Below are 26778 nucleotides of genomic sequence, written 5' to 3' on the forward strand. Positions count from 1 at the left end.
TACAGATTGTGATATAGCTAGAAATTAGTTTTCACTATCCTAAGTCTTTGACATTTTAGGTTTGTTTACACAGCTACTGTCATCTCTTAGGAAATGACTTTATTAATACTCAAATGTTCGCAGCTTATAACCCAGCAACAAATAATTCTTCTAAATGTAAAAAGGCAGGGAGGTCTAGTTCAAAGCCTTGGCTTGGTGCCAGCTTAGTAAGGTATAGCTGCACCAGGGAAGATGGGTAAATCAGGGGTGGTTATAAAAAAAAAAGCACTGGTCTGAAGCCTCAAAATAAGGACCCCATTCTGTGTGGACCAAACAGTCTCTAACATGAGGTTCTTTTTAAATTAACAAGCACGATTTTAGATTTTTGCAGAGTGAGATGATGCATAGTTACAGACGAAGTCTGATATGTCAGGTAATGCAGTCTGCTCTTTCACATGTTACCCAATAGCCATGTTTCAACACATATGACTACAATGAGATTGTCCAAATTATACTGTGACTTTTACCTCTCATGAATCAAAATTCTAATAATGTCTGTCTTCCAGATGTTTTCACAACATTTCTCATGATCTTTTCTACTATGTTGTCTTCATTATTGATGCTCATACTACTTTTTTGTTGTTGTCTTTTGTGTATATGCCATTTTTAGTTCTTGAACACAATGTTTAATGGTCTCCCTTGTATTTTTTGCTCATGGCTGATGACACGCTATTCCTTGAGCCACATCTTCACCTTCTGCCTCCTGCTGGATAATTGGAGAAAACTTTTCACATTTTTGTCTGTTTGGACTGATATTGAGCTAAAATATTCAGGTGTTAGCTTCCTGAGTTTCTATGATTCTACACAAGAACAACTAACACCAAGCTTTGCTATACTATTATTTTAATTATGTCTTAGAAGAAAGTGAAGTCTATTTGTATTAAGTGTGCAATTTTCAAATACAAGTTTGAATCTACTTGATATAATGTAACTGTTATCAATTTTAACAGTTAAATCAATGAATGCTACATATTCCCAAAGAAATATAATTGAAAAAATGCATAATTATTTTCTTTAAACAAGTAAAGGAACTATGAATTTCTTTCACTTTACAATTCATGTTTTATATAACTTTAATTAGCAAACTTCCATGACTAAAAGTAAATATATTAATTTTATACTACAAGAAGCAAAGTGATTATACTTAAGAATAGATATTTCATCACAGTCAGAAGATAAGTTTTTGAGCATTCTCCCCATAAAGAAAAGTTACATGCAGAAATTAATGGATATGATGTGGCTTGATCATTAAACAACATATAAATGAATGGGAATATCACTCCATATTTCATAAATGTGTAAAAAATAATTCTGTTGCTAGGCTCCAATGGCTCATCCTTGTAACGCTATTTACTAAGGAGGCTGAGAGGTGAGAATCATGGTTCAAAGTTAGCCTAGGCAGGAAAGACCATAAGACTCTTATCTCCAATGACCCACCAGAAAACTGGCTATGGCTCAAGTGGTAGATCACTAGTCTTGAGCTGAAGACCTTACCGACATCGTCCAGGTCAGGATTTCAATCTCCATGACTGACAAAAATTAAAAATAAAGTTACAAATAAACTAATATTTTGGTATAAATGTTAAAATATGTATTATAAAAAATCTTTAAATTCTCACTAGATATACTAGTTTATATAAACGTAGAGAAGTGAACTCTGGTTTTAAATGTCATTGAATCAATTGTGTAAATCACACATTTCTCACTCAATTCATATTTGTATGTTTATATACTTATATGCCATAAGTATATTTAACTGATATGTGATAGGCAGTGTGTTTTTAGGAATCTCCCTTGGCTTTCTAACATTAAACCTTCTACCGTAAAATAAATAGTCTCTCCAACCTTGTAAGAGGTTTCATCTCAATGAAGCAGAAAAATATAAACCATAATCATTTTTTGGAAGACCTGTAACATTTTACATGCATTTCACTTAGTTTAAGAACCAAAACATTCAAGTCATCTTAACTGTACAAGTAATAACACAATGTCTTCTGAGCTTTTCAGTCTCTTAAGAGATGAAAACCTTTAATTATATATCTATTATTTTCTGCCTAACATCCTATTCCTTAGGAAGATCTTTTGTGTAACCTTGTGTTCCTGATTAGAAGACAGGAACAAAGGCAATAATGAAAATAGCTAAGGAAAATATTTGAAACAATTATAAAACAATCGCCTACACTCCTGTATTCACTGGTTTCAATGAGAATATACGTTAAAGTATCACGTTTTTGTTATCATTTAAAGAGGAATAAATGAACTTCAATTAACAGTGAAGAAGGAAAAAGAAAACTGAAGACAGCTAGACTTTGAACAATCCAACATAAGTAAAATGGATTTATCTTTTTTTTCTATGTAGTTGCCAAAATAATAGAGAGCAGCACCCAAAGGCAAGAAAACAACTAAGCCAAAGCAGTAAACGTTTGTCTATAAAATATGGTGAGGGTCTGACTCTTTCAAAGTCAGGCTTGCAAAGAGGAAAAGTGTATTTGCTTTAATGTGAACGATAAAAAATATAAAAATCCTTTATTGAAAATTTACATATCTAGACTAGGACTTCTTGTGTTGGAGAAGAGGAAAGATATGAAAAAGTTCAAGATTGTTTGACTATTCCCCAAGATCATTCTACCTTATCAGCTATAGCAATGCAAGTAGCCTTGGTTACTCTTAGTATCATGCTTGTTTACATTTAGAAGCATTATTTGTTGCTGGGTTATAAGCTGCAAACCCTTGAGTATTAATGTAGTCATTTCCTAAGAGATGAAAGTAGCTAAAATGTCAAAGACTTAGTATAGGGCAAACTATTTTCTAGCTATATCACAATCTGTAGGTGTAGTTTTTTTTTTTTTTACCATTGTTCCATGGGACCCATTTTTGTTAACTTCTTTTTCAACATCTGGTGATCCTATAACATCCTATACCATCCTGGGATTGCTTATCTTTACTGGATTCTCTAATTTCTGTTGGAAAGTTAAGAAGGAGAAAAGATTGAGTTACTGTTTCGGTTTTACCTTAATTTTATTACCTTAGAAACTGTAAATCAAAATAACATAAATTATCTTTATAATAACAGGAGACAGATTTCATTTCTATATTCTTAACCTAACCTTCTACATAACTTTGGTACTTAGTGATCCCCAAATATGAAAATGAAGATAGGGAGCTTCTTGTTTAAATATTATTTAGGAATTCAAGACTTCATTAATTCCAAGCCCTTAGTAGTATGTACATCATACATGTGTAAAAAGCTGGTGGCAACTTTTTCTTATTCTCAGAAACTAGGATTCGTGGTATCCTTGTAGTTGCATCAAGAAAAGGCTTGGTTGATATAGCTTACTACACCAAATCTGCTGTAAAATATTTTTACAAGATAAATGTATTGAATAATCCGTATTTACCATTTACATTTCTAAAGGACAGAAATCTAAAATAAGTCTCACTAGATTAAAATAGAGCCTCCTACAGAGCTAAAATATTTTTCAGGTGAATCTAGTGGAAAAGGCATTTACTTCCTGTTCTGATTTCCAGAAACTTCAGTATGTTTGTTCTTGTCTTTTCCTTAATCTTCTAATGTAGCATCTTTACATCTTTCTGATGATTCTTACCTAATGATGTCCCGTTCGAACTACAGCTGGGACTTTTGAGTATTTTTGCCCATCTGATAATTATTCAAATTAGTGTTCCTTGGGTAATGAAAGGTGATTATTTTACAAACATATATAAAATATAAATCTACATTTGATTGATTAGATATTTCGGGACTATAGGTATTTTGGGAAGGTATTTTACTGCCTACCACAATGAGTGTGTAAGCATTCTTTCTACCTGTTACCCTTTCATTAATTTTGAACAACATATTTCTTCAATAAAATATAACTAGAAAAAATTTGGTTCCTGAAAGCATTTAATCCTGATTAAAAATTGTCATTTACTAGAAATCTTAAATATCAGACAGCAGCTGCTGAAGCAGTTCTGGCACTTTCACTTTTTGTATATTCTGCTTACAATCTTCTCTTTTCAAGAGCATTTGATTATTATTTTGGAATTATGGTTAATAGTTATTTGACTGCTATTTTTAAAGAATGCACCACCAATATTAGTTCTCATCTTTTAACTTGTTTATGTATAATATATTTCTGAAAGAAACACAGCTATTTGAATTACATGAACTGCTTATTGAAGTGTGGAGAGGAAAAGAAGAAAAAAGACGTCCCTGTGTTTCATGTTGAAAATTTACCTAAAAGCTATTTTCTTAACATCATATATTTTTCATTTTGTTTGGATTCTGATAAAATTTAGCCTCTCAACTCACACAATGTTAATGCAGTCTTATTTCATGCCTACTAAAAGCAAACATCAAATTACTACATATTTTAAATTTTTTAATTGTCAAAATTATTATTTATTAAAAAAGAATATTTTTTAAAAATTAGCCAAGGAATATTGTTTATTAGATGTTTAGAGTAGTGTTCAGTCTCTATTGTTGAAGCCAGAAAGGGAAAAACCATGCTTTTCTTCTTCCTTGAGCCACTCTGATTTATTTCATCTATTTCTGAAAGAATAAAATTCTGGCTTTGAAGCCTTTTGCTTGATATCCACAATGTGTTATTCTTTCTTTATTAATAGGAGAATTTGGAGAAAGGCTGAGAATTCTCACTAGAAAAAGGAGAAGAGGAAAAGAGAAGCGAGAAATCTAGGTATTTCTTTCTCATCTCAATCAGAAGTTCTTGATAATGATTGTGGATGTTAGATACAGTACTCTAGAGTGATTAAACACATTTATAGAAAGAGTTAACCCCACGTGATCACATAGAGAATGATTATTTATTTAAAAAATGTAATAGCATCAAACAGGAAGTGTTATCTATTTGTTTAGTGCTTGTTTAGTATTTGTTAAATTCTGATGTGCTGTATTAATACAAGAATGGTAAGAAACTAACATATTAATATCACATACTAATATTCGCTTAATTCTTGCTGTGTTTGAGTTTTGCTTCAATTTTACATGCCATATTCTTCCAGTATATAAGTTGAAAAAAGTTTCCCTCTAGAAATATGCTATTTTTATCGGTAAGGGTAAAGAAGTTAGCTCTTAGACACAGACAATGGGATAGAAATCTTCCTCTAGAAATAGCCTTTGACCACTTCTGGTTCATTTTTGTAAGCCGAAGTAAGTCACATGACCCATCTTGACATTGCAGAGTAGAGGTAAATCTCACCTACAGTAAGCTGATACAGGACAGACTAATATGCCAAGATATGCAATACTTGAGATAAAGAGGAAAAAGAAGAGAACTATAATACAATCAGTCATACTTGCCATCACATATCTCTGCAGGAAGGAAACTATTATGTACTTTTGTTTCTAAAACTACTGAGATCTTCAAATCATGTCTTTTATGCTTCCATGTTACTGGAATTAGAGAACATCTTAATACTCTGAGAGCATAAAATCTCAAAGAAAGCTGCACTAATTATTTCAATGATACATTTTGTTCTGCTAGGACATGAAACGATTTTATAGACAATACTTTATACTGGTAACTTCTTTTTCCAGAACTGTATTTTGTTAATATATGTGACTATCCACCAGAATAAATGTCTTCATTTTCTGCATTTTGTGCAGACAGTATATTAAAGTAGATGTGGAGTTCGTCAGTAGCACTTTGTAAAAGTGCAAAAAATGTGGACTAAGAGCCAATATACATATTTTTCCAACTTCACCTTCTACATTCTCCTTCTTCCTTCCCAGGAAATACACCCAATCAATAAAAAGGTTTAGATTTTTGGCTCTTGAACTTAAAAGTGTAAGTATAATGTTGTGTATGTCAGGGATGAATTTTTGTTTTTTTATATAATAATGTAACATGCAACATCCCTATGAGTCCTGCAGGTCTTAACACTGTACTTCTTTAGGGTGATAGGAATGTTAGCCTTACTGGACTTAGTATTGTTTTCCACTTCCTTTTCTACCACCTAGCCTAAATTATAATACATAGTAATGGAATGAAAAAGTAATGCCATATTAAGAAAGTCATTTAGGGCTCTGGGAATGTGGCTTCATGGTACAGTGATTGCTTAGAATGCAAGAAATCCTGGGTTCAATTCCTCAGTACCACATAAACAGAAAAGGAAGTGGTGCTGTGCCTCAAGTGGTAGAGTGCAAGCCTTAAGCAAAAAAGAAAAGAAAAGAAAAGAAACATCTCAGGAAGTGTTCCCTGGACCTGAGTTCAAGCCCCAGGACTGGCAAAAAATCTTTAGCTAGTAAATGCCAAATAAAGAACCTATATTTGAATATATAATTGCTCTTTCCAATAATGACTTAATCATAGTTCTTAATTCATGTACTTTACCTATATTAGAAGGCTGTGTTGAGAAAAAAAAACATTTTGTTAGTAAGTCACGGCAATTAATGTCCGGAATGTGCTTAGATATCAAGTGAAGATTAATCCTGGAAATTCAAAGATTCCAAGATTTTGAGTGGTCACTGCTAATCACAATGAGAAGGGTCGTCTAAGTGAGAATTGGAAATCTTTTTGGTCAGAATGGCACCAAAAAGGCACCAGCTAATTAATAGTTGTGATAGAAGTGAAGGAATAAATCCAGATGGATGAAATAAATGAGAATTGTTAGTTTTTTTTAAAAAAAGAGATAGCCGAGCAAGAACAGCACCATGCACGTTGTATTCAGACAAGTAGTAGGTGAATTCTTCGTTCCAGCTGGCACCAGGCCATCTTGGTCCTCCACGTGGTGGGGAAAGGCCTGGGAAAGATTGCTGGGAGATCTGGGAAAGAGAAACAGCTGGGAAAGAGAGAGCTGGGAAAGAGAAAAGAGCTAGAAAAGAGAGAAAAGAGCTAGAAAAGAGAGTATCTGGGAAAGAGGTGGGAAAGGGAGAGCTAGGAAAAAGAGAAGAGAGCTGGGAAAGAGAAGAGAAGGAAAGAGCTGAGAAAGATCTAGAAAAGAGCAGAGAGAGGGCATCTGGGCCTGGGGTAGGCCTTATTTAGGGTATGGTTGCAGAAAGGTGTGGCCACATCAAATTCAGATTGACCTCAGCGGATGCAGATGTGACCTCTTCCAGGTTTCCTAGATGCCTAGTTAACACAGGTACTGGGTGGAGACTTTGCTGAGAGGAGGGTAGAGTCTGCTAGCCATCCAGGAGCAGACCTCACAATAATAATAACTAAATTATACCAGAAATTCTTCTAGGGAACCATATTTGATTATTGAAGAACTAGCTATGAACCAAGCTTACTCCTCATTACCTTTAGCATTCTATATCACTTAGGCTAGTTCTTAATCTCTGTGTGATAAATTGAATGCCATTCTTTGTTATTCTTTCCTATCTGATTTCCATTGCTTTCTAAAAATCTCAGTCTTTCTATATTTCTCTACTAACAATTATTTATACTAAGTCCACCGCCACAGACATCAGAAGATGCTAAAGTAAGAGTCCAATAGCTCATGAGTCTTTAATGTAACAACATGGAAAAGGAGGACATATTTATTGCTACCTCAAATTTTCTGAAAAGCTGAAATGTCATCATTTGATTCAAATTTCCATTATTTGTCTACAGTGTCATTAAGTGCACATAAATACAAATATGAGCCGGGTGCTCGTGGCTCACAGCTGTCATCTTGGCTACTCAAGAGGTTGAGACCAGAGGATTGTGGTTCAAAGCTAGCATGGTCAGGAAGGTACATGGGACGCTTATCTTCAATTAGCCATCAGAAATCAGGAAGTGGTGCTGTATCTAAACTGGTAGAGCACTCAATTTGAGCTCAAGAGCTGAGGAACAATGCCCAGGATCAGAGTTCAAGCCCCACAACCAACAAAATAGTCAAATATACTTTAAGCTTTCCCAAAAGGAACTACGAAGTGAATAGAAATCTTCCCAAGCAGAAAATTTTTTCCAATATGATTCAGTACACCTACTTTTGCTGAATTATTTAAGTTATGGCTTCTTTGCTGGATGTATTCTCTTCTTTTAAAAATGGTCAAATATTACCTTTATAATAATCTTAATCTAATATTTCTTGGTTCCAAAGAGAAGTCCATACAGTTGATGTCACTTAGCTTTCTTACTATCTCAGTTCAAAGCCAACCCAGGCAGGAGAATCTGTCAAATTCTTATCTCTAATTAAACACCAAAAAATCCGGAAGTGGACTTTTGGCTCAAGCAGTAGTGTACTAGCTTTGGGGGCAGGTGGGCAGGAAAGACAATTGTTCAGGGACAGGGTCCAGGCTCTGAGTTCAAGCCCCAGAAGCAGCACAAAGTAAAGAAACAAAAAAAGCAAACAAAGAACCCCACATATTTCTTTGGAACCATCCTTAAAGCACTGGTTTGAAAAGATGCTCCTTTTGCTGATCATACTCACTGTATCCTGCTTTATGGAATCCTTATGGATATGGCGAACTCAGGACCAGAAGAAAGGAATGATATCTGACTTTTACAACAAGAGAATCATCTCAGGACTTAAACATCCATGCATAAGTCATTTTAAAACCTCCGTGTCTTTGTTTCTTGGCAGTAGAACATTGTACAGAAATGTTATTTCCATTTTTTCTATGCTGGCCTTCAAATGGCATATTGTTTCCTTTTGTAATACTCTCAACTAGAAGTCTACAGAAAGTTTTATGAATAAAGAGCAAACTCGAAAAAGTCAGGGACAGAGTTTCCTTCAAGCCTTGGATTATTTTCTTGTACAGTAAAAGGACAACACAAATTAACTTGAAATTTGTCATTTCTCTATGTTCAATTTCTCTCCTGGATTCAGTTTCTACTTCCTGTAAAAGTTCCTTCCAATTACTTCAGTAACAATCTACGGTGCTTCTCCAGGCAAAGTGAATGTTTTCTGGCTTCATTGAAATAGCACAAAGACATCTTTGGGCATGAGGTAACACGTGTTTCAGAGACAACTTAGTAACAAGAAAATATGGAATTTACATGGCTTATAAAACATTATCCATGTACATATGGCCATGTAATAATATGTTAAGTGAAATGAGCCCCAAAATAGGGACACAACTTGTGTTTTTTTTCTTTTTTAATATTGTTTTTAATGTATCTAACATATATTATGTGGCTTTTTTTGTTTCTCTTCTATTTTCTTCCTCCATGATATAACCCATTTCCACTGTTTGATGTTGGTGACCTTGCACATACGTTTTTCTAATGTAGGGAGGGGAAGGGAAATAAAATAGTGAAACAAGGATACAGTATGACCTGTTGTAACAATGAGACGAACAAAACACTACGTTGAAAACGAACTTTACAACTTGGGGATAGGAGGGGAAAGTTGGGGTGGTGGGGAGAAAAGGCATGGCAGGGGGCTGGGAAGGTGGCCCAGTGGTAGAGTGCTTGCCTTGCATGCATGAGGCCCTGGGTTCGATTCCTCAGCACCACATAAGCAAAAAGCCAGAAGTGGCACTGTGGCTCAAGTGGTAGAGCGCTAGCCTTGACCTTAAGAGCTGAGGGACAGCGCCCAGGCCCAGAGTTCAGGCCCCACAACCGGACCCCCCCCCAAAAAAAAAAAAAAGAAAAAAAAAGAAAAGGCATGGCAGGGGAAAGACAAAAGTGGAGGTAACAATGCTCGTTAGATAATGTAGTCATTAACTTACTTATGTAACTCTAACCTTTCTGTCCACCATTTTCACAATAAAAAACATGAAAAAGTAAAACATTATCCTGGAGTACATTAAGTTCAAATTTCCTAAGTGCTCTGTAAATTAAGACCTATTTTAAGTGGGAAGAAGGTTCTCAGAAACATTTTTTGTCAGTGTGTTGTGCATTATTATCCAAGTGTACATAAGTTAACAGAAGGAGAAAAAATAGGAATAGGAGAAAGAGAAGTTCTTTATTTAAGTATAATGGTTCAATACTCTATAGAAGACTCTGAAAATAAGACAACTTTCAAATAATAAAGCCAACGCCAGTATGTAGATCTATGGGAGTGACATAGACAAAGCATTACTACTAAGTGGAACACGAAGGATGAGACCAGTCTCCTTCTTCTACTAGCTCTAAATCATGATAGCTAATCATTCAAATTTGTGAAAAATAGAATGAAAGAATAATTTTGGTTCTAAGCAATTCAGATATAAGACCATGGACTTAACTGGAAAAAAGGCCATGTCAAGAGCAGGAATTATACTAGCAATGAACTAGTGGCTAAGATTACATTTCTTTTTCTTTTTCTTTTCTTTCTTTCTTTCTTTCTTGTTTTTGATGGTAGTGGGGCCTGAATTCCGGGCCTGGGCACTGTCCCTCTATTCTTCAGCTCAAAACTTTTTCTCTACCTTTGAACCCCACACCACTTCCAGTTTTCTGGTGGTTAATTAGAGATAAATGCCTCAGAAACTTTCCTACTCATGCTGGATTTGAACTGCAATCCTCAGATCTCAGCCTCCTAATTACCTAGGATTACAGTTATGAACCACTTGAACCCTGCTTAGGATCACATTTCTATCAGTGTATACTCAGCATATGTAATGTGTAGGTTCATCTATCTTTATATGAACTCGATTTAAAAATATGGGAAACAGCTTAGATTTTACACTCACAAAAATGGTTGCAGTTCAAAAGTTGATACCCCTGGAGAAATAAAACTTAAGAATGTAAAGGAGTCTGGGAAGTTCAGTTTGCAACAAGCTTGGGCAAAACACTATAATTAACCAGCCAAAAGATGCATTAGAATAATGTCTCAAGTGATGGAATGCTAGTTATGAGCAAGATTGCTGAAGAAGAGCTTGAGGTTTTTTTTTTTTTTTGGGGGGGGGGTTCCCGTAGTGGGTCCTGAACTCTGGGCCTGGGCGCTGTCCCTCAGTTCTTCAGCTCAAGGCTAGCGCTCTACCACTTGAGCCACAGCGCCACTTCCAGCTTTTTTTTTTTTTTTGCTTATGTGGTGCTGAGGAATTGAACCCAGGGCCTCATGCATGCAAGGCAAGCACTCTATCACTGAGCCACCTTCCCAGCCAGAGGTTGAGGTTTTTGCATACATATATACATACAAATGCGCACATACACACAGATGCACTTATATGTTCAAACACACGTATGGAACAACTCTCAGATTCTGTAGAAAAGTTAGAAAATATGTCCTGAATAAAAAGAAAATCAAGTGATAATTTTTAATATTTGAAAGTCCTCAAGTGAAATTTCCCCAAAAAGCTTGAGAATATTACATAGGTGGGAACGGAGATAGTAAGAAAGTTAAGTCATCATTAATAAAGGGATTGGATCCAGAGTGGAATGAATCAGAGACCCCTTCAGTGCACCTGAAAATATTCATATCCTGTGCCAAATGTTAGAACATCTTTGAAAATAGTACATAAACAGCCTCAGCCATCATTCTAGTGGAAAATATTATTGGAGAAGTTCAGAATTGCTAGTCTGTATCTAGATTAAATAAATCAAAAAACTATGGTAGGACAATGTGATATAAGCCAGGAATTCTAGCACTCAGACTAAGACAGGTGATTAGAGAGTGGAATGACATAGTGATACTTTCAGTGGAATAGGTAGTATAATTTTGTCTCAATAAAACAAACCAAGAAAGGAATAAAAAATAAGCCAGAAAGGAATAGACAGTTGGAAGTATGGGCTAATTTTGTCAATATGTTTTGAGAAGTCAAGTTTCCTATTGAAATGCAACTCATATATAATCCTCAGTTGTGTTTAAATGTCGTCTTCATTACAGAACATTACTAGATGCAAAAGACCTCATGATTCCCAACCAAGAATTTGAAAAAGCAACCATCATTCTGTTAGATTCCAAAGAAATGATGAAGGATTTCAAAAGCTTAAGTCTAGAGAAATAGGAAAGTTCATTTAAAGTAGGACTTTGTAGACCTGGCTAAATAATAATTTAGATTTAAAATAAATATTTTTGTTTGTAATTTAATATTCTATAGGTTACTATAAAATTGTTTTTAAGTAGAAGATTTAATTTACAAATTCACAAATGATTCTGGCATTCTATTTGCCTAAAATATTCTTTCATGTAAGCTATAATTAGAACTTAGTTAACAGTTAATTTCAACAGTTCATAAGTAACATGATAATGTGAATAATCTAGATAAAGTTGACAACAAATTGATGCTATTAATTTATAAATTTACCAAAAGAGCAACTTTTTGAGACTTTGGTGTAACATGGTATGAAGAGAGTAATTGTGTGACATCTTAACTTCTAGGCCTGGGCACTGTCCCTGAGCCTGTTTTTGCTCATGGTTACTGCTCTACCACTTGAACCTCAGTGCCACTTGTGTCAGGCTTTTCGTGAGCAGTTTATTGGAGGTAAGAATCTAAGGAACCGTCCTCCCAGAGTCTTCAGATCTTAATATTCAGACATTCAGATCTCCTGAATATCTATGATAGATAAAATATATAACTGTAAATAATATTTGCAAGTGTTCTGATCTCAAGGATAACACTGGGTGGAAAATGATGCAGCAAGTTTAGTGTAGTGTTCTTTCAAGAATACGAAGGGCATCACATTAGCAGAAATGTAGTATTTTTTTACAATAGTTATATGCTTGTCATGTTGTGAATTTAAGGAATTTTAAGGTGCACATTACAAGTTGGAAATTTTGGGGCTAGGATGACTTTATGGCATAAAAACTTGGGATTGATGGTTATAGAAATGATGGCTTACTTTGATGGACAAATTTTTACTCTTGAGAAATTAATATAGATACTTCATAGTTTTACCTTCTACCAGACTGTGGCTATTTTTTCTGTTGAATTTAAATATGTAAGGCTCCATTGAAAACTGCACTTATTGCAGAATTAAATAAAATGCAAACAGGTACTGTTTTGAATGTCTCTAGTGTGGCATGTTCAGAATTTGGAAATGAGTAGTTAGTAGTCATAGGAATGTTGAAAAACATATATACTCTGTCCTCTTAACAATTATTCCGTTTTAAAAGTTAGGAGTTTCAACAGAATTGAACTTTTTTTGTTTTAGTATGGGACAATACTAAAACAATCTTTTTTTCAAAATACTGAAAATATTGTATAGTTTGATAATATTCAAGTTGATGACCCTCTGATAAAGGGGTAATTAATTCAAATTAGCAGCCAAAAATGTTCATTTCTTTAAAAGGTAATACACATAGAATAATATTTACTATACCAATAGAGTAATATTATATTTTATACAGCTAATTTTTAATTTAATTATATCGTCAAGGTGATATATAGAAGGGGTTGCAGTAATTATAAGGTAGTGAATACATAACATGTGTAACTTTTTACCCCCTCCCTCATTTTTCTCACAGTTTTCCTTCAGCCCAATACCCCTCATAGTTGTAATGTAAATTTCCAACATGTTCTTTTGTGAGTATTGCTATTGCATTGGTTTGCCCTTTGTTCTTAGTCTTGCCATTTCGTTGTTCCTCTTCCCTTGCCAAATTAAGATAAATGTATATACAATACACAGGATATTGAAATCAAATATAACAGGGATAAACCAAAGGAAAAACACAAAAGAAAAAAGAAATCACATAGTACATTAAAAACAACCACAAACAGAAAATTCTGTTCCCATATCCAGGATTCCATTTTTCTCATCATCATCTTATATGGTCATACATATATAGTTATTGAGCAATTCTGCTCAACTGCTATTACTATCCTAGACATTTCCTACTTATTAAAAATGAGCAAACCACGGAATCTGTTTCTTTGTGTCTTGGTTATTTTACTTCGTGGGATTTTTCCAAGACTTTCCAGCTCCGTATGAATTTGAAGTATAGAATTCCACCGAGCATACATAAATCCATTTTGTAAATTCTTTCATCTACTGAGTGGCATATTGGTTCAAAACATGACTGCATGTAAGTATCACTTAGGGTCATTCAAAAATGAGAGATGCCACTTCCCCAGACATTCTAAAAGCATGATTTCTAAGTAAGATAGGATTTTATGGTGGTACGATTTTTGAGAAATCTGGATGAGTCTTATGTATATCTTGCACTGAATTAGGCAGGAAGCTATCCAATATCATAGAGGATAAAATGGTAGTGTCAAAAATATTTCCCTTGAGAAAGATATAGGAGGATGCCAGAAGTATAAAGTAGTTCAGATAATTTTGAAGAATTTAGAAATGCAAGCTTAAGTATGTCTCTTTAAATAATAATTATGTAAGTAGAAGGACAAAAGAAGGGGACAGGAAGAAAATAACTGACAGCAGATCATTGTCCCAAGATAGAGTAAAAAAGACATAGTCTATAACTATCAAAGAGAGACCAGTAGAATACATGCCATTTAATTTAGGTACATGCAAAATAATTACTTGGCTTTTTCCTACTTTAATGCTCCAAAACAATTGAAAACTTATAAGAAAAGTTATGTGATTGCCATTGCTTCAACCTGAATACTAACTGTGATGAGCCCTTTTTTTTCTCACTTTGCAGGTGGAAAATATCCCTAGTTGATGATGATGTGGCTGAGTAGAGTCAGAGTTATGGGCTTGTTCTTGTACATTTATCCCAGAAGAGGTTAAAGCAGTTGCCCCCCTCCAAGATTTCCTAGTACATTGTCTGAATCTGTACTTTGAACACACCCTCACACCTGAGCACATTATTTGAAAATATACTTCAGCATGTGGCACATTCTACCTTGTGCCCTTGTCTTCTTTGCACATTCCTTTTGAGTTCATCGTTGTTCTATTACCATTTCATCTGTAAAAACTGCTAAGAAAATTGTTCAACTACCACTTCTTCTTTGACATGCCCAGTCTATGTATGAAGGTATATTGTCCATATTAAGCAGTAGGGTAGTGCTCACTCTCTGAAGAGAAAAGTTCCATAATATGACCCTGTGTCCACATTAGAGTGTGTAGAATTTAAAGCATTTTAAGACAAAATGTGATATTAGAATTGAAAGGCTCCTTATGGACATTATCTGGGAGCTCATTAGTTTTCCCAAGAGAAACATAAATATCCGAAAATCTGGATTAATATTTTTAATGTTACCACTGTGCATGCATCCATATTAAAGATTTGCACAAATAAATAAACAAAAAAAAACTAAACCATAACAGGTAGATTGACTATGTGTTTATACCAAATTATGGAATAGATTTTGGATGTATTGCAAATTCCTAACCAGAATGAATTAACTTCCTCTCTCCCCACCACTACACACAAATATTTAAGAGTGTGAACAGAATTATTTCAAGTAACATACTGTAAATATTACTGCAATATCATGTGTATATCTAAAATTCCCTTGAAAGTAATAGATTCTACATTCTATTGAAATATTAGTTATTTTATTCTACGAAACATTTGGAACAATAGACTGTATATCTTTGAAATGAAAAAGGTCAAAAAATAGTAGCATAAAAGTTTTAGAGGAAGTCTGTCTTCAGCAATATATATATATATATATATATATATATATTATATGAAGAAAGACATACAGTTTAGAGATTATTTGTCATCAGAAATATATACATATATATGAATTTATGTGTAGAACGATGTACATTATAGTGAAACAAAAATCTTAAAACATAATTAAAATTAAAAAAATACATCAACCAAGTGCCAGTGACTCACGCCTGTAATTTGAGCTATTCTGCTTAATGAGATCTTAGAATTGTGTTCGAAACTAGCCCAGACAGGAAAATACTTTTTAGGGGGCTGGGAAGGTGACTTAGTGGTAGAGCGCTTGCCTTGCATGCATGAGGCCCTGGGTTCGATTCCTCAGCACCACATAAGCAAACAGAAAAAAGCTGGAAGTGGCACTGTGTCTCAAGTGGTCGAGATCTAGCCTTGAGCTGAAGAGCTGAGGGACAGTGCCCAGGCCAGAGTTCAGGCCCCATGACTGGACCCTCCTCCCCCTGCAAAAAAGTATTTGTTAGATTCTTATCTCCATTTAACCACTAAAAACAGGAGTTACCTCTGTGCCTCAAGTTGTAAAATGCTGGCTTTGAGCATAAAAAGTCTTAGGGATAATGCCCAGGCCTTGCAAACAACAACAATATATATCACATTAATTTCAAAAAAGCACCTTTTAACTGCTGTGAACATTTCTTAGAAACAAGAATACAAGCCCCTGGAAAATGTTAAGTAAAAACTATAGAATATTAAGTTTATGTTAAAGACATGACTATTTAATTTAAGATATTTAGGTAATGATTAGGAATTAAGAATAATGATAATATATTGGGACTGGTCTTTTATTTTATTTTACTATAGTAATAAAATGATATTTGTAATGATTGTATAAAAATAATCTTGTTTGGTATTTGAGCTATAATAAATAATAAACATTTTTAATTGATTTCCATAGGAAAAAATCATTTTCTTAATGGTATCAATTCTTTTGATTTTTTTTTCTTTTCTTTTTTTCCTTTTTTTTTTCCTTTGACTCGCTTTTTTTTAAATTTTATTTTTTATTGTGAACATACTGTACAGAGGAGTTACAATTACATGGGCAAGATAATGAGTACATTTCTTATCAAGCATTGCAGCTTCCTCCTTTTTTTACCCCTCACATCCCTTCCCAGGGGATCAATTCTTTTGTAATGTCAAAACAATTAAAAAAATTATTCCAAGGCTGGTTTGCTCTAAGACTATATTTGTTTTCTTGTTCTAGTTTTTATATGTTGGTAGAAATTAACATTCCAAAAATTCAATGGATATTGATATTCAGGAACATCTTCATAGGTACTAATATTGGAGTCACTTAAGTGGAATTGTTTTATTTAATTTGTTATTTTCACAAATAAATTAAAATGATTATGTATTTTGTTTCTTTTCACTGCTATTGGCTCTTACATTAAGAATAGTTTTTTTTTTCCTAACAAAGTAGAGAATACAATTGGATTGAGGAAGTAACATATGACTTTCATAGAATGCAGATGCATAGATTTGGGTCATCTGTCATTTGCTAAAAGTTTCTTCCAGAAAAGGTTATCAATTACTTATAAGTGATGCATTATTCCTAGATATTACAGTTATCGCATACACTTTTTGATTGAGTTATCTCTGTATAAACTCAAAAAAAACACCGGATCAAAAAAACTCAAAGTACACAGAAATCACATCTTTGTTTTAAACACTGTAGTTTAACAAGGAATTTTTAGCCAACACTGAAAACATCTTTTTAGGTATTCTGCAATTTGTGTGAAGTGTTTTTAACAATAGTTTTCTTTTTTTGCTGACATGAAATTCACATCAATAAATAATCTCCTTTTATTGTATACATTTTAGTGCTTTGGAAGTAAATTGTACAATAATAGGTTTTCCAAGCCTAATTTTCACAAACTTGCATTTCTTCAAATAGAAATGCTGTAAATTTTAGAACCGACATTAAAATTGATATAAAATTCACTTACAGGAATTTTCCAGCATACATCCTCTATAGTGTGTCTTTTCACATTTGTTTTTGGGGATTATTTCCAGGGTCTCACACATATTATTCAAGTGCACTGTCAATAAACTACATTCCCTGTCCAAACAAGTTTTTTACTTCTCTTTAATACATACATAGAAGTGTAATGGCTGGATAATATACAATTCTCTTTGACCTTTTGAAGACTTGCAATTTGCTTGCTAAAATGATCACAGTATTATACAAATCATTCTCCTATGTAGAGTTTATCATTTTCTCCACAAATGCATTACTATATTTTGTGTCATCTTTTTATATTAGGGTCATACTAGTGAGTTTTCTTTGTCTTTTTTCTTAGAAACTAAAGAAGAACTTATTTCATATGATCCTCCTATTGACTATTAATTTATATATGTTCTTCAAAGAAATATCCTATTCAAGTAAAATTTATATAGAATTAGAAGATATAAAAATACTTAAGATTCAGAAATATTGTAGCATTAACAAATATGTTCCCTGTATCTGTTGGATATGTTTTCACTTCGGTTATAGTATCCTTTGGATTATGAAAAGCTATCACTTGATATTATCCAGTTTATTCTTGTTTTTCTTTAGCCACTAATGATTTCCATGTCAAATTTTTAGAAATCCTTAGTGATGCAATGTCATGAAATTTTACATTTATGATTTATAGGTTTTCACATCTCACATTTAGTTTGATAATCATTTTTATTTTAATTTTTTGTATAAGGATGGAGGTAGGACGGGTTCCTGAGGCTCATATCTGTAACCCTAGTTACTGAGGAGTCTGAGATCTGAAGATCACAGTTTAAAGCCATCCCGGGCATAAATGTCCATGAGAATCTTATATCCAATAAACTTCTAGAAAACCAGATCTGGTTCTGTGACTCAAGCGGTAAGGCACTCACATTGAGCGGAAGAGCACACAGACAGCGCCTAAGCCCAGAGTTCAAGCCCCATGAATGACAAAAATACAAAACAAAACAAAAAAGGTTTGAGGTAGTAGTCTAAGATCATTCTTTAAATCTCGAGAGAAAATAGTGTCAATACACCCATTTAAGATTTTATTTTTATTTCATAAAGTCATAGGATAGTTTTCAATATCTATTGATCATAAAACTAAGAATTTATTTTTGCAAATCTGTTACATTCTTCTATGTATCTGCTCTTATAGTAGAACTATTTTATCTTTACTACTAAACGTGGTAATAAGTTTCAAAACTAGTTTGAAGGCTGAAGCTACACCCATTTTACAAGAATGTTCTGACTGACCTGTATTCCTTGAATTTACATACAAGTTTGTTGAGCAGGTGGACCAATATTCTACACAGATATCTAGATGTTTGTTAGTCACTCATATTTTGTACCTTGGAAAAACACAAGACCCCAGATATTATACATAGAGAAATGTCTTTAGAGAATACTGGAAACAACTAAAATTAATTTAGGAATGAGTTAAGATTTAGATAATGCTGTAGCATAATAAATCTGAATGATAACAACTTGAGCTTTACAACAGAGGAGAGTGAGAGGGGAAAGAATGATGGACCACATAGGAGCTATATGTCATTGCTATTGTGTTTCAAAACACAGAAAGACTTCAGAGAAGAGAAGGAGAAAAGTAAAGTGTCCTGAGTCAAGTTTCTTTTTAATCCATCTAATAGTTTGGACCAAAAGTCAGTGAAAAATGGGAAAAAAATAGAAAATAAAGCATTGTATAATCCTGTTACAATGTAAGGAAATTTAGTAGGAATATGATAATTAATTCCCAAAGAAATAAAAGAAAGAATAGCTAAACTATAAAGGGAGAAAGAATGAAGAGAGAAAAAAAGCAAAGTAAAACCTTTATCATAACAAACACAAGAGTTTGGAATATTCTAAATAACAATAAATATTCTAAATAACAATAAAAATTGCTAGCGTGGATAGAATATGGATCACATTTTATCATATATAATTTTGAAAAAACATACTAGGAATGAAAGTTTCAAAGTCATGATTTAAAACAATATTTGGACTATAGGCAGTATAGCCCAGTGGTAAAACATTGGCCTAGCATGTGTGAAGCAATGGTGTGATCTCTCAAACATTACAAAGTACACACAAAGCACACACACACAAAAACCACATAAACACACACATACACACCACATACACACATTTGGAATATTGATATTATCATATTAAATGGAGGAAATTATCACAAATAGGAAAAGTATGTTATATATGAAATCTTAATATTGCTCGTACAATTTAAAAGTTTAGTAGAAATAAAATAATCACAATATACTTGGATTTTATAGATTAAGTAAATTGAAAATTATTAGAAGACATGAGAATCTTTGCAAATAAGTTTCAATAATAAACATTTTTAAATATGTGTCCTTTTATTTTGACAAAAGATTGATGTTACTGGTGTTTTAACTCAAGATTTAGTATATGATAGCGAGGTGCCCTATATAACACTAGCGATGGCTGTATCTCTAATCATTTCATTCTGAATAGTTTTATAATAAGGTCACAGAGTTTCTCAGTATCTCTCGAATTACAAACCCTATTTACACTTTCCACCATAGCGAGGAAATGGATGCCACAAATCACAATGCGGAGATCAAACTTTTTTTTTAATTCAAGTAAAAATATTTCCAAAGAGTGACCAAGTAATGAAGCCTTTCTTAATAAAGTATGTGCTTCTTGAAAATACAGTACGTATTTGTTACCTGGACAAATATGTTTATAACTATAAGAAAATAAATTTATTTAAAATCAATAGCCATATAAGAATTAAGAAAATAATTTAAAATAGTCACATGTTAAATATTATAAAAGCAAAATACATGTGTCTGAATAGTTTACATGTGTAAAAACATTGCAAAAATAAATTAACTAATCGTACAACTCTGAAAAAATGAATTAACCTAAAGAAACAAATCATTTAAGCCCAAAATTTGAAATTTAGAAAATAAAATGAAGTGTACTCTTTAGTTTACTTAAGTGTAAACCCTCTGTATATCGATTTTATAATAAAAGTGCATTAACAAAGAAAGCAAAAGTACCCATGGAACAATAGCAACTGCAAAAGCATCAGTAGTTCTTCTTTTGAGTGTACAAAAAATTGATGGAAGAGATAACAATGTTCCCTCCCTATGAAATGTACTCATTACTTTATTTATGTAACTGTAACCTCTGTGTACACTACCATTGAAATAAAATTAAATTGAAATTAAAAATAAACCAAATGATATACCACTTAAGAATTCTTAGAATCCATTGGTTAAAAACTTTGTAAAAAACTGCCATAAATACCCAAGGAATATACTTTGATGATACTATTTAAATACTTCAACTTCAGCAGAAAAGCAAAAAGTTTAAAAACAGTTACAAAGTAAAGTAACAAATCAGAATATATTACTATTAATGATAATCATAAGATGAATTTATAGTGGTAGTCAAATATGTAAGAAATGATGCAATTTGCCAATAATTTGCACTTAATAAGTGAGAAAGAATTTTTAAATTATCATAAGATTAATGAAGAAACTGTTCTGTCACGTCATATGATAATCAGATGAAGCTGATATTAGAGCAAAGAAGAGATTTTACTAAGTTTTTGAATGTTCATGTATATACTTACTTTGGTTGTGGGAAATTGTGGATATTTCAACTTGGGGGTATATTTTTCTTGCTAGGCCGGCGTCATATCAGTGGTTAATTTTAGGATAGGGGTTTCCTTTCCACAAGAACATGCACCTGATCTGTCCTTTTAGCTTTCTCATCATCAGTGGCATCTGAGATAAACACCAACTTTTCCAACCTGCTACCTTGACTGGCCTGGATCCACAGGCCTTCCAATCGTAGTAACTAGGTAGTGAAGGATAGTGGAAATGATCCAATGCAGGCAGCTATAGATTGAGAAGTAATTCCACTAAACTTTTGGCCTGGGTTCTGTTCTCAAGCCTCCTAAGTAGTTAAGAGTTCAGATAGGAGCGCCTGGTGCCAAGCAGTAACAGTACTTTTAAAGCAATTAGGCATATATATGACTTAGGCTTGTGATTACCTCAGGAAATGAATAAAAGAGCAGTGAAGCATAGAGGACAGGCAGAATTTTAACTAGGGACTCAGAGGCTGAATAAGCTTAACTAGCTACTCGGGAGTCTGAAATCTCATGACCACTTCAAAGCCAGTCCAATCATGAAAATACAAGTGATTATCTAAAAAACAAAAAACAAAAAAAACACAGAAGTGGCTGAAGTGGTAGACCACTATCCTTGGGCACAGAAGCTGAGGAATAGTTCTCAGGCACTATCAAGCCTCAAGAATGATGAATGCATGCATGAGCACATGCACATGTGTGTTTCCATACTCGTATGCGCATAAACACACACACACACACACGAATGAGTATTTTATTGTGAAGTTCTTTATTTTTTTACCTTGCTGTACTTTATTTCCCTGTATTAGGTCACAAATTAACAAAATCAGCTAAGGACCTATTTACATAAAATTCATCATGTTTCTCTAAAATCTACACTCTTTTTGGATGCCTGCTTTTATTTGACCCAAAAGTAAATTATTCAGGAAGTCAATTCATCACTTTCAAGTCTGTAGTATTAGATGATAGCTTAGGTTCTTCCTAGCAATATGATTTTGTGAAATCCTGCATCAAGCAATATATTTCTTTCACTAGAAGGGAAGCCTCTGTCACACAATTAATAATAGGTTTTTATACTCCTGGCATGCATCTGTAGTTATATTATCTTCATATATTTCATGATCTGCGTATGACAAAGACTACCGTGAAAGTAAAAACACCCTTCTCAGCACTTAACATTTGTATACCATTCATAGATATGAAGGTGTTTAAATGTTACTGAAATTGCTTTGGAATGAATAATGTTCACCCTGACTATCTTGAGAAAGAAGAATTCGTTTCTCAGCACTTTAGGTAAGAATATCAGGGAAAGAAACTAATGGAAAAGTGAGGAACAACTCAACACATTCATTCAAATGAAACAAAACAAGACAAGAAAACACAAATTAATTCAGTACTCAAGAACCTGCAGGAAATGCAAAGTTTTTTTAAAAAATCAGCTGTGACAAGCTTATGAAAATCCTGACTACATGGGAGTGCACTGATGTGAGAACAGTGGCTAACGCCGAGACTAGACAGAAAAAAATTATAAATAATACCATGCACTTGTTATTCTAAATTCCAGGAAGAATAACATAAAGTGGACTGAGGCCAAGATCTTACACATGTAGGAAGCCAGTTTCTATCTGAAAAATTGTCAGGATAATTTAGGGCTGGGCACATGACAAAATGGAAAGAACACCCATTTAGGGGACACAAGACACTGAATTCAAACTGTAATATTAAGGGTATTAAAGAAAAAAGGTATGATTTTAAATAATTGGAATAATTGTAACACTTGAGTATTTTAGTGGAGAAAAATCCATTAGAGAGATAGAATGAACCCACGTTCCGATGCTACTTTAGTGATAGTGCTTAGTGGTACTTCAGACAAAACAGATTTACCTTGCGAATGAGCATGGATGTGCATTTGGGTGATGGAAATACTCTACTTACACAGGTGTAAATTAAATAGATTTTTTTGGGTAGATTGTAGTTATTGAACTAAGAACCTGGGTGATGTCCCTGAGCTTTTTCTCTCAAGGCTACCACTCTATTACTTTGAGCCACAGTTCCAATTCTTATTTTCTGTTGGTTGTTTGGAGATAAGAGGCTTATGGACTTTCCTGCCCAGGATGGCTTTAAACGATGTTCATCAGATCTCAGGCTCCCGAGTAACCAGGATTCCAGGCATGAACCATCGATGTTTTTAATAATTTAGTAAATTGTATAGTTATAGAAGTTATAAATTATCATTGTAACCTGTGTAATATATGTATGTATGTATATATCAATACATATGGATAGAAATAGTTTAACATATTTTTGTATCTACAGTACATATATGAAATCATCCTTCATTATAAAATAAAATGGAAACAAAAGTTAGTAAGTAGCAAAACAAAGGGAATTGTTACAAGTTTCTTTTTGTTGAATGAAATATGTATCAGTTTTGAAAAAAAACATCTCTATTTTAACAAAATGGATAATTGCTATTAATTCCAATCCATCTATTTGCCCATATTGTGCATCCTCACACATGAGTGTCAAAATCAAACCAAAATTTTTATCTGTAACTCACCTGTTATAATTTAGGGGATAGATGAAGTAATCAAATAAAGATTAAAATAATAGTAAGTGAGGCTATGAGTTAGAGCTGAAAAAGATTTTAAATATGATAATAGCTAATTAAAATATATATTTCTTACTTTTAATCTGTTGTTATGTCTCTTATTCCCACATTAGGAAAGTACATAGAAAGTTCTCACTAAATTTATGTAAGTATTAAAAATTTATTGAAAGAATATGGGCATAGTGTGGTTTTAGCTTATTGAGACATGTATGGTAGAGTGTATTTTTGAGGACTTGCAATATCTTGTGATAGAGATGAAAGGAAGGATGTGCTTATTCTAGAAAACTGGCTAGAGGATTGCTCCCAGAAAGATAGTGATGAATTCTTCCAAAAGGTTACAGTAAAATCACTTTCACAACCTTGTTCATTACTGCACTATTCACCACAGCCAAGTTATGGAAACAGCCAAGATGCCTTTTGGCAGAGGATGGTTGGAGAAATTGTGTCATATATACACAATTGGATTGTACCTATCCATTATGAGCACTGTTACATTATTTGCAAAGAAAGGGATAGATCTAAAAATATGTTAAGTAAAAGAAGTCAGAGCCAGACACACAAAGGACCCATGTTCTGTCGCCTATTTGGAAGCCAGAATTTTATGCAAGTTAAACAAGAATATTAACCAAAGTTTTCATTTTTCAGAGCAGTATTTAAAAGGTGTAATTTCTTATAAAATTGAACTTTTAATCCAACAAAATGTATACCAGGAAACTATCACTTGGAAGATGTGAGGGGAAGTCAAAGGGAAGAAATAAAGAGAGTTATGGAGTAAGAGTGAAGACATTATATTCAATGTAAATAAAATGAAACTAGAAAAAATTAAAGGGGTGAGGTTTGGAAGGGTAGGGAAAAGTTATAAAAAGATCCATTATACTTAAAAACTCATTTATTGAATGGAAATTCCCGTGTACACCTAGTTAAGATAATAAAAATATGATTAAAAACAATGGAGACATTTGATCTTCAACTGTGTTCTCTTAAACCATGAGTCAATAAAATAGTTTCCTCCTCAGAAATTTCCTTTGCTGGTATTTTCCTCAGAGTGACAGAAAACTGATCCATGCAATGAATATCAATACATCACATTGCACATATAAAATCACGGTAAAAATATTAGAATTCATCACATGATAAAATAACAGGTAGAATGTGCCAAATGCTAATTGATTATTGTTCCAAGTACTTTACCTATGGTATATAATTTAATCCTCACAATAATTGCATAAAGTGGAACTCCTTACATTTTTAATTCTCAGATGATGATATTGAAGTCTTCAGAGTTGAAATTACTAGTACAACATTGCACACATGGTAAGTGTGAGCCTGAGGATCATCTCCCACTGTATCAATTAACCTCATTCTATTTTATGACTAAAATACCAGCACTTAGTCTACAAATTCTAGGAAAATTTCCCAGAATTATTGTTTTCACTTTCACAATATTTCACTTTATCTTTGTTAGAAAACAGGGAACTATAATATGAAAACTCAAAGTTCATAATCAATGCATACCTCCCTGGTGAAAGGAGCTGTTAAAGAATAATATTCTTGATTTCTAGCTCAAAATAGTAGAAATCATATTTTATGCCTTCACTCAACACTGCACTGCCTGGGGACCCTATCTCTGTTTAACACTGTCTTATTGAAATAATGACCTCCCAATTCCTGATGGAAACAGACTGCAGGTCTTATGGACCAATCATTTCCATATTGTAGCTCAACGAAGTTGTTTACCATTCGAAGTATTTTGATTACTTTTTATACCCAACATTTTGAGAGAAAGGAACTACTTTAAAATGCTATTAAAGCAAGACTGCTATAACAATCACCTTTGACCCCCAGATAAATATTTTACCTTTCCTATACTCAAAAATGCACTCTGACCTATCATTAATGTTAGGAATGAGAGGATAAAAAATCATAGACACCAAGATCTAAGTATGAATTAAAGACTCTCCAACTTGTGAATACTATTGGTTTAAAAAGACATGAAGGGCTGGGAAGTTGGCTTAGTGGTAGAGTGTTTGCCTTGCATGCATGAAGCCCTGGGTTCGATTCCTTAGCACCAAACAAGCATAAAGAAAAAAGCTGGAAGTGACGCTGTGGCTCAAGTGGTAGAGTGCTAGACTTGAGCTGAAATGCTGAGGGACAGCGCCCAGAGTTCAAGCTCCACCACTGAACCCCTACCCCCAAAAATGAAGACATCAATACTACCATTTTTTTCAAAATTTCTTATGATACTGAAGATTCAATTATAAACTATTAACACTTGAAAATAACTCATTTTCATGGGAGTAGAACACAAAACACAAAATTAATCCTAATCATATTAAAAGACATTTATTTTTACTACAAATTCACTCTTATAACTACAAAAATTCTAAAAATAACTGAAGCACAGTGATACAAAAATAATTTAACTGCATCATCTACATTCAAAGGACTGTGCTAATAGAAAACAAAATTATACTAATAATTAAGTTACCCAATTCACTTACATTCTTTTATTCTATTTCTTTTAGTTTCAAAAAAACTGGCTTTTCATAAAATGATCCATAAAAAATCCTATATACCCACTTACATTTTCAGATCTTAACAATATTTATTTCAGAAATGTCTTTAGCTGTATAATCAATGAACTAAAATATTACTAAAATATTTAAATGGTTTTCTGAAATTGCAAGACACGGTCTGGAATGTTATTTATATTGCAAAAGATATTCGAAAAGCCTTATTTGTTAAAGTTGTGATAGTTACTCCCACAAAAGAACTATTAATGAAGAAACCTTTGTATGTACAAAACAACTTCAAATGCATCCACAATCTAGAGATGACACATGTTTTTGTTTCTTTAAATATATATCTAACAAGCATAGCAACAATACTGATTTTCTGTCAATATGATGCGATATTCAAACCTTAAAAATACGGGGTTTATTATCTTAGTGTGAATAGATACGATCTTACAAAGAATGTTATTTTCAACAGAAATCCGGAAAGAGTTTATCCACCTTGAGTTTCACAGGAATAACCGGACAGTAATACCTATTTGGTCAAGTTGGTCAAAATCACTCCATGAATATTTCTTAAAAATATAACCAATTTAAG

General features: G+C 33.2%; 1 long non-coding RNA gene across 1 annotated transcript in view; it reads right to left on the bottom strand.

Moving 5' to 3' along the window:
* Positions 1-573: 573 nt before the first annotated feature.
* LOC138834497 (uncharacterized) overlaps positions 574-26778 on the bottom strand; it is a 51479-nt gene continuing 25274 nt past the window's right edge. Inside the window, exon 3 of the long non-coding RNA XR_011374148.1 lies at positions 574-745. This is a non-coding gene — a long non-coding RNA (uncharacterized lncRNA). The remainder of the gene's footprint in view (positions 746-26778) is intronic.

This window comes from Dipodomys merriami, unplaced genomic scaffold (assembly GCF_024711535.1).
Source record: "Dipodomys merriami isolate MVZ:Mamm:240054 unplaced genomic scaffold, mDipMer1.0.p SCAF_217, whole genome shotgun sequence".
In the NCBI taxonomy this organism is placed as follows: domain Eukaryota; kingdom Metazoa; phylum Chordata; class Mammalia; order Rodentia; family Heteromyidae; genus Dipodomys; species Dipodomys merriami.